The sequence below is a fragment of the Lycium ferocissimum genome, chromosome 12 (genome assembly GCF_029784015.1).
Source record: "Lycium ferocissimum isolate CSIRO_LF1 chromosome 12, AGI_CSIRO_Lferr_CH_V1, whole genome shotgun sequence".
Taxonomy (NCBI): domain Eukaryota; kingdom Viridiplantae; phylum Streptophyta; class Magnoliopsida; order Solanales; family Solanaceae; genus Lycium; species Lycium ferocissimum.
The window spans coordinates 34,064,069-34,082,368 of NC_081353.1; the positions used below are offsets into that span (position 1 = coordinate 34,064,069).

Consider the following 18,300-nt stretch of genomic DNA (forward strand, 5'->3'; position numbering starts at 1 on the left):
GCTTCTCCATCAATGACTCAATTTACACTCGAACCTTGCGGGAACAAACCAATGACTTTATTAAGTCATAGATCATACCAACGGGACTTAGGGAAGGGTCAACAAGGGTAAATGGGTCAAAAATACTATAACGACCAGGCGTGTTATTACAATTCTATAGTGCCATGAAAGATATGAATGCCAGGTCGGCATTTGGTAGGATTTGGGCGTGGTATAAACTGCGAGCGGATAGAGGCCAAGTTCTTTTAAGCTTAATTTGTGTAGGTAAGTCCCTAAGTAGGTGAGTACATATATTCGCTTTTGTACTTGTTTTGTTCAGTTTACTTCCCCCTCTCAATCATCCTTGTCCTCTTCTTTCTTTCCCCCGACTTTATTTGAAGTTAGTTTGATTTTTTAATTCCTGATTGAAAACTTTTGTTTTGTTAATCCCTTTACCCACTAGACACTAACGCTTCCAATGTATCTTCATGTTCAGTGTCTTACTCTTCTTTTTTCAAGTCTCGCTTCTATATCCTTCCCCTGGGCCACTGCTTGTGTTGTATAGTAACAAATCTTTTATGACATGTAGACATGGATCCGACAAATAAAACAAAATTAAAGAAGACCTATATCATAAAATCAACCCACCCACTCACAAATGAAAACGGGTCTACATCTAAAACCCCGATTTCCCCTCTTCAGAATACATCTTCTTAGTTTTACTAGTATAGAGTTATGAATTAGAAAAAGAAATGTTTGTTAGTCTTTCCAGTTTTTCTCATATAGAGTTATGAATTAGAAATTTATAGATTACCTTTCATACATTATGTTTATTTGAGATATCCATTTGAAGATTTCATATCGTGAGAGATGTTTCACCCAAGATTCGAGATGTGAAATGGTTCTCAGGCATCAAGAATACGAATGAACTAAAATTCTCCTTTTCTTTATGTTAGGAGAAGTAATCTAAGATTAGTTCAATGCCTTCCCGAATAACCAGTGCTTGAAAAGATTTGAGTTTTTGTCCAAAGATTAAACTAATAGTGATGCTCACAAGAAAAAATGAAATATCTATAACATTCTAAAGAAGAGATTCAGAAAGCTGGTATGATTTTCATTATGCGCTCTTTATATAGTTTGTGATGATTAGTGCTAGCCATAATATTCACAAAAATTAGGGGGAAAAAAGGGATTTTATGATGTTTTATCCATCCTCTGGTAGATAATTGCATGCACTAAAAGTCGAGATAATGTTATTATTTGTGGGTGGGCGGATAGGGTGTATGATATGGGTCTTCTTTAATTTTATTTTATTTGTGGGGTTCATGTCTACATGGCATAAAAGATTAATTTATATTGTCATGTGAGATGTTTTTATGAAAATATTTAGCTGAATGATTTTGTAAGAGAAAAGTCCTAAGTTGAGTGTCTTATTGATACAAAACTATGTTTAATGATTTTGCTACATAATTTCTTATAATTGAGTGACCTTTTGAAAAATTTACCAATAGTTTGGTTATTAAAACTTACAAAACAGTGATAGTTTAGAATTTTTTTAACCTATTCACTGGGAAAAAAAAAGTTCCACATTACCACTTGGAAGGAATTTTTGGAGCGTGATGTTCACGTAACATGTTATATTCCTCTAGGGAGTATTTTAATATGAATTCATCATAGCTTAGGGGATTCTGAGAACACCCAATAATTTACGTATGAAATTTGCAAAATAGTGATAGTTTTGGGTGGGGAAAAAAAAGGAGGGGGGGGGGGGGGGTTGTTTTCCCAATGTGTTGCATTGTAAGTGAATAGCCAAAAAAGCAGTTGCTATTGAAGTCTGAAGCTTACAAAAAGAAAATCCATAATCAAAAAGCAATTTGACCTTTGACCTGGTACAGATCTTTCTTTGGATAAAGTCTATATCCGAGACATTATTTTTGCACTCCAGAATGTAGAAAGAAAAAGCAAACATAACAAAGTTCATGGTCCACAAGAGATTACAAACAATATTAGTTATCCCTCTGCTCAGATATGGAACCAGTTATAACCTTGGGTGAATATTCTGGGCCGGTTGGCTGCTGCTGCGTGATACAATGTATATTTCCACCTCCCAATACAATTTCCCTTGCACCTTCAATTCCTACAACCTGCACCAAACAATTCAGTTTTTATTACTGAAACATGAGGAAATATTGGGTGTAATAATGAGTTAAAGCATGAATTGACTGCAATTGATGAAGTCTTTTCATTACATATTTCTTGCTTAGTCGCGACTCACATATTTAAGTACACATTAGCACCACCCAATTAGAATGCCAAATCAGCGGGTGCTAAATGATAATGGAATTATGTGCATGTACGCAGGCGGAGTAGGTTCCGTTTAACAATTACTATAATGCATGGATGCATAAGAACATCAATAGTCATTATTTATAATGATATGCTTAGTCTTGTTTGTCCCTTTTTTTCAATGTACTCTAAATATGAGTAAGTGGCTTTGTATCCTGATCAACTGAGATCACATCAATATTTACTGCAACGGTAATTTCGTATACTGGTCTTCCCATTATGTTCAATAACTAATGACCCTTGCAAATAGCAACCAGATCAAAGTTCTTAGCTTACCTCATAACCTGGAAATGCCAGGGAGAGGACTCTAATAGCTTCTTCATCCCATTTTTTATCCCCAAATTGGGGAGTAATAATTGCACCGTTAGCAATGTAGAAGTTTACATATGAAGCAGCAAGCCTTATACCTGAATTCCTAGTTTTAGCATCCCCATCCTGCTAAGACAAAAGTAGGATGACATCAGAATGATTGACCCCAAGAAAGAGCTGAGAAAGATGCTTGATTTTCTACTTTCAGATTGTAGTTCCTCAAGAAAGTAAATAGAATAGCGAAGCTGGAAAAGTGCTTGGGGGAATTTGGAAAGATTACAATTGCATGAGATCTATAATGTTACTAATATGATGTTCCTAAAGATATAATTTTGTTTCTGAGGATCATGTTTTTCAAAAGGACATAGGTGTATATCCCCTGAATCGTCAATATTTCAAGCAGCCGTTACAGAAGGTCAAGTTACATTCTGTATTTTCCCAGAACGTGAGCAAGAAGTTGTTGTTGTCAGTAATGCAAAAGGATAGTTGTTTCAATTAATTATATACAAAGATTTATGATTACTGTTCTGTCAGCAAAATGAAAAATTAAGTTTCCACAGAGAGGAAGACAACATCATAAAAAACAAATGTAATCCATATAGAGTAATCTTTAATCCAAAATTTCACTGATGAATATCCCATGAATGTTTTGCATATAAATAGAAAAAGAAAGAGAAATAACTCCCCATGCCTAAATCACATTAACAAATTCTGGCAAACATCGACTTGAGATGCATTGACTTTTTAGACAAAATTTCCTCTGCCAATTTCTTTATTATTTTTAATTTATGAATGACTGTGGAATGTTACCAAAGAGGTAACAAAAACATCACTCGAAATAGTCCATCTTCCTCCTCGTCCGTCATATAGAGACATGGAGTTTGATTACTTGTATTTTTCTACCATTGGCATCGAAGTATTTTCAAGAATAGAGAGAGGCTTCAATGGATATTTCATACGAGATCGTACCGATCATCACCCAAGACAAAGAAACAACACCAAAGCTTCCCAAAACAAAGACATGTTGTCAATATGACCATTTGTATCATCATCACTAACATCAACAAGAAACAAAAGCCTTAACATTCAATGATTATTTTTTAAAAAGAAAGAAAAGGAAAAGGAAACATCATCAAGGTCAACAACAACAAGCCCCAAAGATAATCCCACCAATTCTGGGAGGGGAAAGCACGCTTGACCTAACCCCCACCTTGAAAGGTGGCAAACATCCGAAAGACCCGGCTTGAGAGGAAAAGAGAGAGAAAACAAGACAAAAGGTCGGATAGACAAGCATATCGAAAACAATATGGAAACAAGGAATAACAAAAGCGAGAAAGTCATGGTAGAACAGTTTTTAGAAAGGAGCATTAACTACTATAGATAAATAAGATAATCAAAGTACGACGGCCCAACAAATATAAGAATCAAATGCATAAATCAAATGGCAATAAACAAATGAGCAAAACTGCAACTACTATGGTGAAAGGATAAGCCACCTAGCCTTCTATCCTAATCCGAGTCCTCCACAACCTCCTATCTAAGGTCATGTCCTCGGTGAGCTGAAACCGTGCCATATCCTGTCTAATCACCTCTCCCCAATACTTCTTCGGCCTCCTTTTCTACCTCTCTTGAAACTCGTCCATAGCCAACCTCTCACACCTCCGCATCGGGAGATCCGTGTCTCTCCTCTTCACATGCCCAAACCATCTCAGCCTCGCTTCCCGCATCTTGTCCTCCACCAATGCCACTCCCACCTTGTCTCGGATATCTTCATTCCTAATTCTATCCCTCCTAGTGTGCCCACACATCCACCGCAGCATTCGCATTTCCGCGACTTTCATCTTCTGAACGTGACATATCTTGACTGGCCAACACTCCGCTCCGTATAATAAAGTCGGTCTAACCACCACTTTGTAAAACTTGCCTTTAAGTTTTGGTGGCACTTTCTTATCACACAAAGACTCCGGAGGCGAGCCTCTATTTCATCCACCCTGCACCAATACGATGTGCAGGTCCAAACATCATCAAGGTCCAAATGCATAAATTTTGAAAGATAAACAATAAAACCACGAATTCATTAAAAGGTTAAGATCCCATATGTTATTCGAAAACAACACTTAAACTCTCTAATAAAAATGTTTTATAGGTTAATAAACTCTTAAGTAACTAGAAAATTTCAATATACCAACTTTGTTCCGATTACTAAAGTCAATGATCATTTTCAAATCCCTTTGGATTGTTAATTAGAGAAAAGAATTTGAACGTGCTTCTGCATTATAATTAAAATATCAAGTATTTTAGATTATTTAAGGGTATTTTGATCCTGCCACAATGTTATAACCGACTCAGTAGTCAATTCTTTTCTTATCTTCAAGGATTCTAGTAATTTCTTCTTCGCAAATATGAAAACAACATAGATATATCTAGTTTTAAAGACTTCTTTGTCTATGAAATCCTTATAATTGGCTCAGACCTAAAGGTCAACGCCATTAAGTTAGCTAAATTTATACTTAATATTTCTAGTAACTAATAATAGCCTATCTTCCAAGAACATTAATTAAAAGAGTCAACTATAATGTGATTTAGATTTTGAAATTTCAGAAGATAATAGCAGCATCTAAGGTTCCTTGCAATGTGAAGTTATGTACAGAATATAACTATTTCAATATAAACAAAATAAAATTCAAGATGCTACACCAAATGGTCTAGAAGACTAGAACAGCAATACAACTCTCAGACTTATACTTCACTTTATAACTGCTACCTTAATTAAGAGGAACAAATGTCAGACATAAGTTAAAAAAGAAGATTCATAGGACGAATATAAGACTCCCAAGAAATGAGATGCCCAACTTCCAAGAGAAAATACTCCATCAAGTTTTGATCAGTATTTTGTCCAAAAAAATCTTCTTCTTTTTTTTTTTTTTTTCCATATCAGGTTCAATTCTTAAAACCTTACACACTTGTTTAACCCCAAACTGCAGTTTACAGTCTCTTTTCCCAAAATTCCTCTCAAAGGGCCAGCTTTTACAAAAAAGTTTCGACCAAAAAGAAGTCTTGGAGACCTCCAAGTGGGAACATGCACATATCAAAAGGCACCGATGGAAACAGCCGTGCTAATTAACCTATGAAATTTCAACATTCTCAGGGCTGTTTTGTCTTATGCAAAAATGAGAATGGATACGCATCATCCTAATCACACAACCAAGGATAGAACTTTGTTAAATCCAACACCACATGAAAGCATGGACTTTTGTAGGTCAAGGACACAATTCGACTATATTAACTATGTGTACAGAAAAATAGAAGTTCATGAGCAGAATGAATACCAAACAACCCTCGAGGCAGCCAAATAACCTTCCTGACCCCAAGATATGCTTTTAGCTCATTCTCAATCTGTTCTTTAGACAAATGGGGATTCCTGTTTTTGTTCAGGAGGCACTCTTCTGTTGTGAGACAAGTCCCTGAAGAGAAGATAAAAGAGGATAAGACAGCATGCTCTTTGCATCTAAACAACAATCATAAGAGTGGTATCTGAATTTAGAATACAATATGAGATTCAAGGCAAACAGATGAAGACACCCCATGGAACTGGATAACCGTGTAAGTAGATGAAAGTAAATTACCGGCAGAACCATTCAACTCTTTTTTTCAGCATTCCGAATTCAATTTGGCACATTCGATAATTTGCATTACTAGCTATTAGATTACAGATGTCATTTAGTTCAAGAGTTAATAAATAAGTTTTGTACAGAGAAGCTATGTGGTTTTTGGCTTCCATACTTGCTTGCTTAATATCTTACAGGCAGATGATCGGGAGTTTGTCTATGACTGGTGTTTCATAAATAGATCACAGCTAACGAAATCAACTCTCTAATTATTACTCTGAAATGGTGAAAGAAGCTCACTTTCAAATTATAAAGAAATTAAGTCGAGTTCATAAAATTAATAAAATGTATCTACCTTCTCGATCAACGTGAATGCTTCCACCTTCAAGAATCATAGAGTGCTGAAACCTTGGGACCTTTTCAATTGCCAAAATCTAAGCAAACAGAACAGAATGGTTAACTCAGTGAAGAGTATCTAATAACCAATAATGTACTATCAACAAGATATATTTGCAGCATTAGAAATTTGCAGACCTTTCTTGCAACAAGAAGGTCATGACTCCAGTCTTCGTAACAGCCATCATCAACACCTAGATATTTCAAATATCACAATCATGAATGTGTTTTGCCAGAGGGAAAAAACAAAAAACAAAAGTGCTTTGCATCAATCCAAGGGCAACAATATCTTACTGAATATGGTTTTGGGACAATATTACTATGGCAAGACAGAACCAAAGCACACATGTGATTTAAGCAAACATACACAGGTATGTTTCTCTTTGTAGAAGTTCTAGGCAGTCAAAGCAGAATACTAAGCGCAACAACAACAACCTACCCAGTATAATACCACCAGGTGGGGTCTGGAGGAGGAGAGTGCACGCAGACCTTACCCCTACCTTGTAAAGGTAGAGAGGCTGTTTCCGATAGACCCTCGGCTCAAGGAACAGAATACTAAACACAGAAGATAAATATCCTGAGCCCTTCAATAGATCGTCAAACTATATTTCTATGGATTCCATATGACATGACAAGCTGTAGAATTATCGTTTCATATGCTGGAACTGGAATGCTAAGAAATCCACAAGCATTTGGGATGGGAAAACTCAACATAAAGTATCATCATGTCAGATTGGCTATTAGCTAAACTATCTGATGATTAACATTTTGAGGAAAAAAGATTTTCTTAGTGGGATCAATGAGAATTTTCCCTTGACAATAAATACACACATTTCTGATTCTAGCGCATATAGCTTTTAAGACCACCCAATGGAGGACTAATAGTTTTCTACAAACAAGATAATCATGAGTTCGAACTTTTAGTCCCGTAAATTGGACACTCTGAGTATATTTGTTAAGCCTCCCAAGAAAAATATAATAATTAATGGAAATCGGATTGCGTGTCGTAACTAACAGTTGAAAACTCCTGGGACAGGATACTCCAATTGATAACTTTTGCATGAAAAAAGAAAAGCAGCATAGAAGTTCCTCATAGATATCAAGAGTGGGATCCATATCTCTCACCACCCCAGCTATTGAAGGTCCAATCAATCCCTGCAACACTTGACATTACATGTTCTGCATTTGCTGCAGTATTTCTGATGACAAACTGCAAAGATAGAGATACATATTTCATGTAACTCCCTATGTGGTGTGACGGTTAAAAGTAAATATAATTTGAACTCCACAGAAAGGAAATAATAGCTCACAGTTGGACCAGTATCACGAAACCAAGAATCATTCATGCTCATTTCCACAACCCTGACATGTTTAGGCAACAAGCTGCGTGCATTTTCCCACTGTTCAACATAGATATGTGTTAGAAACACAAGCTAGGGGAATATGATTCTTTTTTAGCACTAAAGGAGGACTATGATGATGTAATAAGAAAACATTTTTGGTGCCTTCCAAAAACTGCCAACCTGAGCAGCACTAGCACAGACTGTTACTGGTTCAAATCTTGAAATAGTAGATGCTACAGTTGCAAATACACGCTGACCATGCACTGCATTATTTCGCCAGTTATCTGGACGCTCCTACATCTCAAACATAAAGCTATCAGCAAATAGAAAACCAAACTTTTCTCTGGTTTTCTTTTAAGCAATTATTACCAGAATATGATGCTCCGCGAAAAATTAAGCCTAAAAGGGAGGGAAGGAAAAAGAAACAAAATTGTGAGAGAGTACTAGTTGAACAGAGAAGAAAATAGTTGCCTTTTAAGAGATTTTAATCAGTCATGTCAAGATGTCAACCATACAGATGATATCATAAAATGTCCTTAAGAAATGTGAAATCTGCATTTAAGAGTTTATGGGTTCTGGCAACTCTTGTTAGCCATCAAACCCACTACCCATTTATGCGATTGGGTGGATTTATATGTGTTATGGGATTCCCCAACACATATAGGGAACTCTTGTTAGCCAACGATAATATACAACACATCCACCTCTGGCCGTACGCTACTAAGATGGAACTCCAATACAAAGTTTCAAACAGAGATTTCTGACACTTACGATACGAAAGGAAACTAAAGACAACTTTAACAGATAATAGAAAGGAAATCAGGAACTGGGATCGTAGTTTGCTGATGAGATCAAGTAAAGTTTCTTCTCACTTGCAACAGAACAGTTTTTTTTTTTTTTTTTGGGGAACAGGTTACATCTTGTATTAGAGACCAGTACTTGGGAAGTACTGAAAACCCCTTCACAAGAGAGAAAGGAAAAAAAGAAATTTAAACAAAAGTCCTTGAAGCATAGCTGCAATCCAGAAATGAATCAAGAACATCTAGGATTGTCTCTGTATCTTCAAGGTATGCATTTGTATACCAAAAACAAAGTAGCATAACAGAGTTGAGCTTGATCATCTGAATTGTACTACTTCTATTCTTTTTCATTTTCTATCAGATTGTATCAATAGACAGCAAACTAAAGATTCTTCTGCTCTTTGCCCCAATCCCAGATGAATCTAACAATGAACAAATTTTTAATCTTTTCTATGCCCCTGAGATCTAGAAAACTTCCATAGTTGCATGTGACCTTGCAATATAGGAATAAGTGTCTATTCAGCTTCAGCAATTTTGAGGCTAAGGTGATGCCTCTCTTTATCATTCTCATGTGTCAGCATATAGTAAAAACCAGGTAAAGCAAGCAACCTTGTGTGGTATCTTTACTTTCCAAAGCAGTAGAAGAAATATGTGACTCTATTGTATTATAATCTGGACCCACATATATATGTGTGTGTCCAGTCCACCACAAACAGTCCAACCTGAGAATTCCCAGTCATTCATCATTCTCCTGAAAATTAGCTTCCAACCTTGAGGTAACCACATCTAAGCCACTGTCTTATTCTGATGTTGAGCCAGAATAAACAAATCAGGAAACGAGTCCTGCAAGCTCCTACTGCCCAAACACTTGTATTTCCAAAAGTGTTTTTTCGTCACCATTCTGAACTCTAATGAAAAAGTCTCTTTAAGAAAGGACACCAGGCTCTGATAGACATCCGTAAGGTCACATCATATGGATTATTTGCCTCCTTGGTGACCCAGCAATCCAGTTCCCCATACTTAATTAAATATTGGCGCAATACTTAATTACATATTGGCATGTTACTGAATTACACTGCTATATTCGGTAAGCTTAAATGCATTCTTTAGTATATATTCTGTTGGTGTAATTATTTTAGAGTTATTGATCAAAATCAACCTTTAGCTCTCCTTAATATAGCTTAGTTTTTAGCTAGAATTCTCCTCAAATTCCATTTTGTATCACAAACGTCCACGATGAGCCATCATCATACATATCCACACAGCTAACTTACCTAAACCTAAAAAATAAAGAACCAAAAAAAAAAATGAAACTTTTACTAAAAATAAAAATTAAGATAAGCAAGAACAGAGAAACTGTTTCTGATAGACCCTCGGCTTAAAAGAGAAAGCAAGAACAGTACCATAAACGACATAGGACCTATTCCAAGAAAGAGTAAGGGGCATAAAAGTTTCAGCCCAGAACAAGTTGAAGAAATAGAGAGTTCTTACAGGCCAACCCATCCAAGTATGAGAGTGAGGTTCCCATTCTGCAGGCATACGATATCCATTTTCAACAGGTGTTCCTTTCAGATCCATCACTAACCTCTTCTTCTTCTTCTTCTTCTTCAGCCCCAACACAAGCTTACCAAAAAGAAGGGAATCATTTGATGTGATCCTTATTAAAGTAATATTGCTTTCATACTGCTTTTAAATCCTTGTGTGCTCTTTAACAATATTAAATAGGAATAAGAAATAGAAATACGCATAAATTATGACGAAATTTACTTTTACTTATACTACTATATAGAAACATGAGTTTCTATATAGTGGATCGTCGTCCGTCAATGTTTCTATATGGTGGATCGTCGTCCGTCAATTAAAAAAAAAAAAAAGGTGGGCCCAATCATCTTTAACATAATGCTAGAACAAAATTGTAAAAAAAAAAATTAAAAAAAAAATTAAGAGGGGTCCAATCTTCTATAATAGTAGGAATTTAAAAAAAAAAAATTAAGGTGGAGCCCACTCTTCTATAATAATAGAGATTAAAAAAAATTAAGGTGGGGTCTGCGTGGAGAATTAGGAGACAATTGTTTCTATAATAGTAGGAATTTAAAAAAAAAAAATTAAGGTGGGACCCACTCTTCTATAATAATAGAGATTAAAAAAAATTAAGGTGGGGTCTGCTTGGAGAATTAGGAGATAATTGTAAAAAAAAATAATAAGGTGGGGTCCACATGAAGAAGTAGGAGATAATTGCTAGGAAAAAAATTAAGGTGGGGTCTACGTAAACACGTAGGAGATAATTGCAACAGAAAAAAAATAGGATATTTAAATAGTGGGGCCCATTCTTCTATAATAGTAGAGACTAAAAAAATTAAGGTAGGGTTCGTGTCGAGAATTAGGAGACAATTGTAAAAAAAAAAAAAAAAATTAAGGTAGGGTCTACGTGAAGAAGTAGCATACAATTGCTAGGAAAAAAATTAAGGTGGGATCCACGTGAAGAAGTGGGAGACAATTGCAACACAAAAAATGTAAGATATTTAAATAATAATAATAAGTTCAGAAAATGGTAAAGGTATCTTAGAGAAAATGTAAAGAAAGAAGTTCGGGAAAAAAAGAAATAACGATTTAAATTGAACACAAAACAAGTAAAGAAGTCATAAAATCAAAACATTTAAAACTTATACCTTTGGGTGTAAGTTTAGACACATACGTCTCACATCAATAATGAGGAATAATATCAAGAAGACGAAATATAAACGGTTTTCTATAATAGTAATTTTTAAAAAAAAAATGGACCCCATATTAAAAAAATAAGCAATATCATAAACAAAAAAAAAAAAAAAAAAAAAAGTGGACCTCATATTATTGCTTTTCTTCAAAATGTTAAGTAGCCAAACCACACAATTTCCTTTCTTTTCTTATATTAGCCTGAGATCTAATCTAGCTATTTAATCTGTTGTATTATTTTCCGCCATGTCATTTATTTGTTATGTTTACTAAAATAAATATACTTAAAATATTTATATTTTAAAGTAAGATAGAATTTAATTACTTTTTCATTTTTATTCTTACTTTAATAAATGTGAAAAGAGATTAATGTCGTAAAAGAAAAAATAATATTAAATGGAGATCAAATAATAAATAAGGTAAATTAGTCAAATTATAATTCTAATTGACGTTTCCTTAAAAAAAGTACAAAAGACAATATAATAATAGAAAATGCTACTTCAACCAAGAATATTCACTAAAAATTAAAAAATAGTAATTCTTCATTTAAATAGAAAATCAAATTTCTAATTTGTTTCGTTTTACACATGTAAAATTAATTTAATAATTTGAATTAGATTTATTCAAATCAAAATTTGATAAAAAAATAATAAGTATTGTTTAGGTCCAATCTATATACATTAACAATAGAATATTTTACACCTTTAAATTAATCGAATTAAAATCCAAACTATCAACTGATGCTTAAAAATTACTATTGTTTTGTCTCAAAGAGAGGAAAATAGTTTCCTTTTAAACAAGTCTTCTCTTTAAAAAGTATTAATAAATTTTTGCAAACTTTGTATTCGTAGCAAATACTAATATAATAAAGTTTTGGATACGGAAAGACAAACTATAATATTATATTGATCATGTTTTGAACATAGTATGTGCATATATATAGCATAAAAACAGTGCAAAATTATGTATGTTTATTAGCAATATAATATATATATATATATATATATTATCACTACCCAAACACAACTACATACACATAGATACACAATAATCTAAAGTGTTGGGCCCGTGCGCAGCACGGGCATACACCATCTAGTTAACTATATAGAAGCATGGGTCGAAACCCATGCTTCGTCGTCCGTTCCATTTTTTTTTTAAAAGTGTGGGCCCCAACAAAACACCAACCAATATTAAAAAAAAAAAAAAGTGGAACCCACCATCTCCAAACTCACGGAAAAAAAAAAGTGGACCCCATATGAACAAAATCAAGCAATATTAAAAAAAAAAAAAAAAAGTGAATCCCATATTAAAAAAATAAACAATGTCAAAAAAAAAAAAAGTTCATCCCATATTAAAAAATCAAATAATATTCATGTAATTTTCAAAGTATCTCATTAAATCAATAATGATGGATTCATTGCCAAATACGTATCAATCCATTAGTGGGAGCGAATGAAATTATTGTACAAAGAACATACTTAAAATACTTATATATTAAAATAAGATAGAATTTAATTACTTTTTCATTTTTTCCTTACTCTAATAAATGTGAAAAGAGATTAATATCATAAAAGAAAAAATAATATTAAATGGAGATCAAATAATTAATAAGGTAAATTAGTGAAATTATAATTCTAATTGACTTTTCCTTAAAAAATCGTGCAAAAGACAACATGACAAGTAAAATGAGTTAAATCAAAAATATGTACCAAAGATTAAAAAATAGTAGTTCTTCATTTAAATAGAAAATCAAATTTCTACTTTGTTTCACTTTAAACATGTAAAATTAATATAATAATTAGAATTAGAATTATCCAAATCAAAATTTGATAAAAAATAATAGGTATTGTTTAGGCCCAATCTACATACATTAACAATAGAATATTTTACACCTTTAAATTAATCGAATTAAAATTCAAAGTATCAATCGACGTCTTAAATATTGCTATTGTTTTATCTCAAAGAGAGGAAAATAGTTTCCTTTTAAATAAGTCTTCACTTTTAAAAAGTATTAATAAAATTTTGCCAACTTTGTATTCGTAGCAAACACTAATATAATAAAGTTTTGGATACGGAGCACAAACTACAATGTTATATTAATCGTGTTTTGAACAATACATACACACACACACACACACACACACACATATATATATATATATTACTTTACTACTATATAGAAGAGCCGGTTTATAAGCAAGATCGTCGTCCGTCCTTTGGTCCCACTTTTTTATTTAAGGGCAAAAAAGTGACATTTTATACTTTATATTACCAACTCTTTTAAAAAATAGATAGAAATACTTTATTATATTTCTATTTTTCTACTATATAGAAGCATCGGTTTACCCATGCTTCGTCATCAGTCACTCTTAAAAAAAAAAAAAAAAAGGTGGACCCCATACTAAAAACGCCAAACAATATTAAAAAAAAGGAAAAAAAGTGGACCCCACCCTCTCCAAACTCATGAAAAAAAATGGACCCCATATTAAAAAAAAAAAGCAATGTCAAAAAAAAAAAAAAACATGCACCCAATATATTAAAAAATCAAACAATATTCATGTAATTCCCAAAGTATCGCCATCAAGTCAATAATAGTGGATTCATTGCTACATGCGTATTAACCTATTAGTGGGAGCAAATGAAATTATTGCACAGCAAAAAACATGGACCCCATATTATTGCTTTTCTTCAAAAGGTTAAGTAGGCAAATACATACAATTTCCTTTCTTTTCTTATATTAGCCTGAGATCTAATCTAGATATTTAATTGCTGTATTTGCTATTCCGCCATGTCATTTGTTTGTTATGTTTACTATATTAAATATACTTAAAATATTTATATTTTAAAATAAGATAGAATTTAATTACTTTTTCATTTTTATTCTTACTCTAATAAATGTGAAAAGAGATTAATATCAAATGTAGATCAAATAATGAATAAGGTAAATTAGTCAAATTATAATTCTAATTCACGTTTCCTTAAAAAAATCATGCAAAAGACAACATGACAAGTAAAATGAGCTAAACCGAGAATATTTACCAAAAATTAAAAAATAGCATTTCTTCGTTTATACAGAAAATCAATTTCTACTTTGTTTCGTTTTAAAAAGGTAAAATTAATTTAATAATTTGAATTAGAATTATCCAAATAAAAATTTGATAAAAAATTAATATGTATTTTACACCTTTAAATTAATCGAATTAAAATTGAAAGTATCAACTGATGCTTAAATATTGCTATTGTTTTATCTCAAAGAGAGGAAAATAGTTTTCTTTTAAACAAGTCTTCTCTTTTAAAAAGTATTAATAAATTTTCATAGCAAACACGAATATAATAAAGTTTTAGATACGGAGCACAAACTACAATGTTATATTAATCATGTTTTGTACATAGTATGCATATATATATATATATATATATATATATATATATATATATATATATATATATATATATGTTACACCTTGAAAATTCCCGTTAGCGTTCAGTGAATAGGCCACCGAAGGGTATAATGTATACGATGTTTTGACGAGTAAGAAATAGTGTTTGATGGTCCTAATTAAGATTTCTAAAGACATTCGAGTTAAGGGAAGAAAGTTGTTAAGGGAAGTGAGTCATATGTTGAGTAACGGGTAAGAATTACGAGGATTGAGTTAATGGTGTATAAATGATGCCCTAAGGAAGAGTTATAACGTCCCTTAGAATGGTATTGAGGTATTAAACAAGTGTTAAGAAGGTTCCATAAGGATCGGAGATCAAACGAGTCGACGAGAACTATTCTCCGAAAGCTGGGCAACATACGGCCAGATATACTGGCCGTATAAAATCTACGGACCGTATGTCCAGCCGTAGATCCAGCCCAGAATGACATGTTCCACTGGACCAAATATACGGTCCAAACATACGGTCAGTAGAAATTATACGGACCGTATGTTGGTCCGTATATTCCAATCGGGACTGAACTTGAATTAATATAAGGGACCCTTCTCATTTCATTTTTCATTTCATCTTCACTCCTCCACAACTCAAGAAACCCCTAGAACATTCCATACACCTCAACCACAAGAAAACAATAGAAATCAAAGATCAACAACAAGAATTGAGTAGAATCAAGTGTATGAAACCCATCAAAAGTCATTTAAATCAAGAAAATCCCAAAAGAGATGAAATAGGATTTTGGTACAAAGGGTGTATTACCATTCAAGGCTTATTCCTTCATCATCTAAGGTGAGTTTCATGATCCTTACATGTTGTTTGAAGTATTTCTAAGTTGAAACTCATGGATTGTAGAAGAGTATAGAAAATGGGTCCTAAATGTGTGAATAGTGTCATTAGTGAGTAGTAGTTGGATTGAATCATGAAAATGGGTATGTTGATGTTATAAATGCATTATAAATGACATCTAGAACATGAAATAAGCATTGGATACGAAAAAATGCGATAGTGAACTTTGGTCATAATTGTGGATAAGTGGGATGAAATTGTGAAAAGCGAATAATGTAAATGGATGACGATTGTTGTTAGTAATATCGTGATTGTCGTTATGAATGTTGGGAGTTGATATGGAATATGGCGGAAAGTAGTATAAACAAAGGAAACGCCGCCCAATTTTCTTTAGCCTTAAGAGGTACGTTCTTGTAATTGCCTAGCTAACGACGTTACGAACTCTCTTGAAGGTCAAGACGTGAGCATTAAAGGAGAACGAGCAAGAGACAGAATAGTTAAACGACAAAGGTATGCAAGGCTATTTCTTCCTTCCTAAGGCATGAATCTTATGGCATGATTTTCCTCTTTCCTTATGAGCTTCCTATCTTCAAGAAACTATGAGCCCTTGTGCATGAACGAGCTATATGAGACAAGAGATGCGCGATGAGTACGATAGTGATGATGATAAGTTAAGCCTAAAGAAGCTATAACTCATGATACGATGTTCCTATAAAACTAATGAGCCACCCTTAGTTCATTGATGTTGATTATTGTATACACTTACCTTATGTGCTAATTCCTTCAAGGTGAGGTGGAATGTTCATGAATGCTCCATAATGTAATCGGGGGTTCACGACCTTACGTCACCCCGATAAAGTATAGTCGTCCATGAGCCCCAAGCTTGCATTATGACGAATTATGATGAGCGATTATGATAGTGCCATGATATGATTACGAAACGATTAATAATGACGAGCCTATGATGATGCCTGATTGATACGATGATGTCTGAGTGGTATGATGATGTATATGCTCATGTGATGGTTAACAATGGTAAGTATACGATAGATGTTATGAAGTTTACGTCATAGGAATGATATTATGTTTATAGATTGTCCTTAATTTAAATACATATCTTATGGAAAGAAAATTTGGATAAGCTTATGAGATGTATGCGATGATAAGAGATATACCGAGCCTCGTCATGGCCGGGTACGGAAGACATATATATGATATTGTCGAGCCACTACGTGGCCGAATATGGATAATGTTTAAACATGTGTGAACAGATATGGTGCTATGATATGTGTATGTATGTGTTATGATGAATGTAAGATGGTGATAAGGTATGATTAGTTATATTAAGGTCACGATATGCTTATGCGACGTATAATAATGCTAAGGATGATGCTGATTTCATTTATGTATTGCTATGTATATGTGTGTATGCATACCATCGAGCCCGGGAGGGCCGAGTACTGATACCATCGAGCCCAGGAGGGCTGAGTACGGATACCATCGAGCCCGGGATGGCCGAGTACGGATACTATCGAGCCCCGAAGGGAAGTACGATGATACCGACCTATATATATTTGAGTACGTAGTTATCTTTTGCATTACAATTATTGCGTATGTAAACGTGTGGACGTAATAAGTGTATCTTTAGAGGAATAAAGGGGTAAGTATGTACGACGACTATTCAAAAGGTATTATGAGGAATGGACAGTTCTTTATCTTATGCTAACCCTTATGTTCCTATCACGTATTATTATTGCTCATGCTTTACATACTCAGTACCTATTTCGTACCGACGTCCTTTCTTTGGACGCGTGTTCATGCCCACGGTAACGGGGGGACGGTGTGTGTGTGTGTGTGTGTGTGTGTGTGCATCGGCCATTGACGCGAGCCCTTCCTTATTCCGGAGGTGCTATTTTGAGACAGTATTTTATGTACATATATTTTGGGCATGACGGGGTCCTGTCCCGGCCATATGTCTAGTACTCCAGTAGAGGCTCGTAGATGGGTATGTGTGGGTAGTATGGTCTCACAAGTCTCTTACATGTATATGTACGTATGTATATTATTATTTTGATATCCCAAAGGGGCTAATGTTTATAAATGTAAATATGCTTTAAATGAAAGTCGTTTTCTACGATTATGAATGATAAGAAATATGGGTGAAGGCAAGATAAGTAATAGAATGAGTGGTGCTCGGTGGTTAGCCCCGGTACCCGTCATACGGCTCTAGTCGGGTCGTGACAATATATATATATATATATATATATATATATATATATCTAAACACAATTATATATACATAGATACACTATAATCCAAAGTGTTGGGCATGCGCGCGTGCGCAAAGACGGCATAGGCCATCTAGTTGTTACTATACACCTAAACTAGGCGAGAGTTCTACAAACCCCTAAACTTATTTTTTTATATTATTTGAATTTATTTTGTTCATATTATTTACGCCTTCACTGATTTTCTGGTAAAAAAATAAGTTAAAACACGTATGTGCAAACACACGCTTATTCAAAAAAAAAAAAAAAAAGGTCTTGATGTTTTTTTCATTTGAAACGACCGGACCTCATCCTT

The 18,300-nt window shown here is 33.8% G+C and overlaps 1 pseudogene; it reads right to left on the bottom strand.

Moving 5' to 3' along the window:
• Positions 1 to 1,785: 1,785 nt before the first annotated feature.
• LOC132039860 (agmatine deiminase-like) lies at positions 1,786 to 10,404 on the bottom strand (annotated as a pseudogene).
• Between the last annotated feature and the right edge of the window lie 7,896 nt (positions 10,405 to 18,300).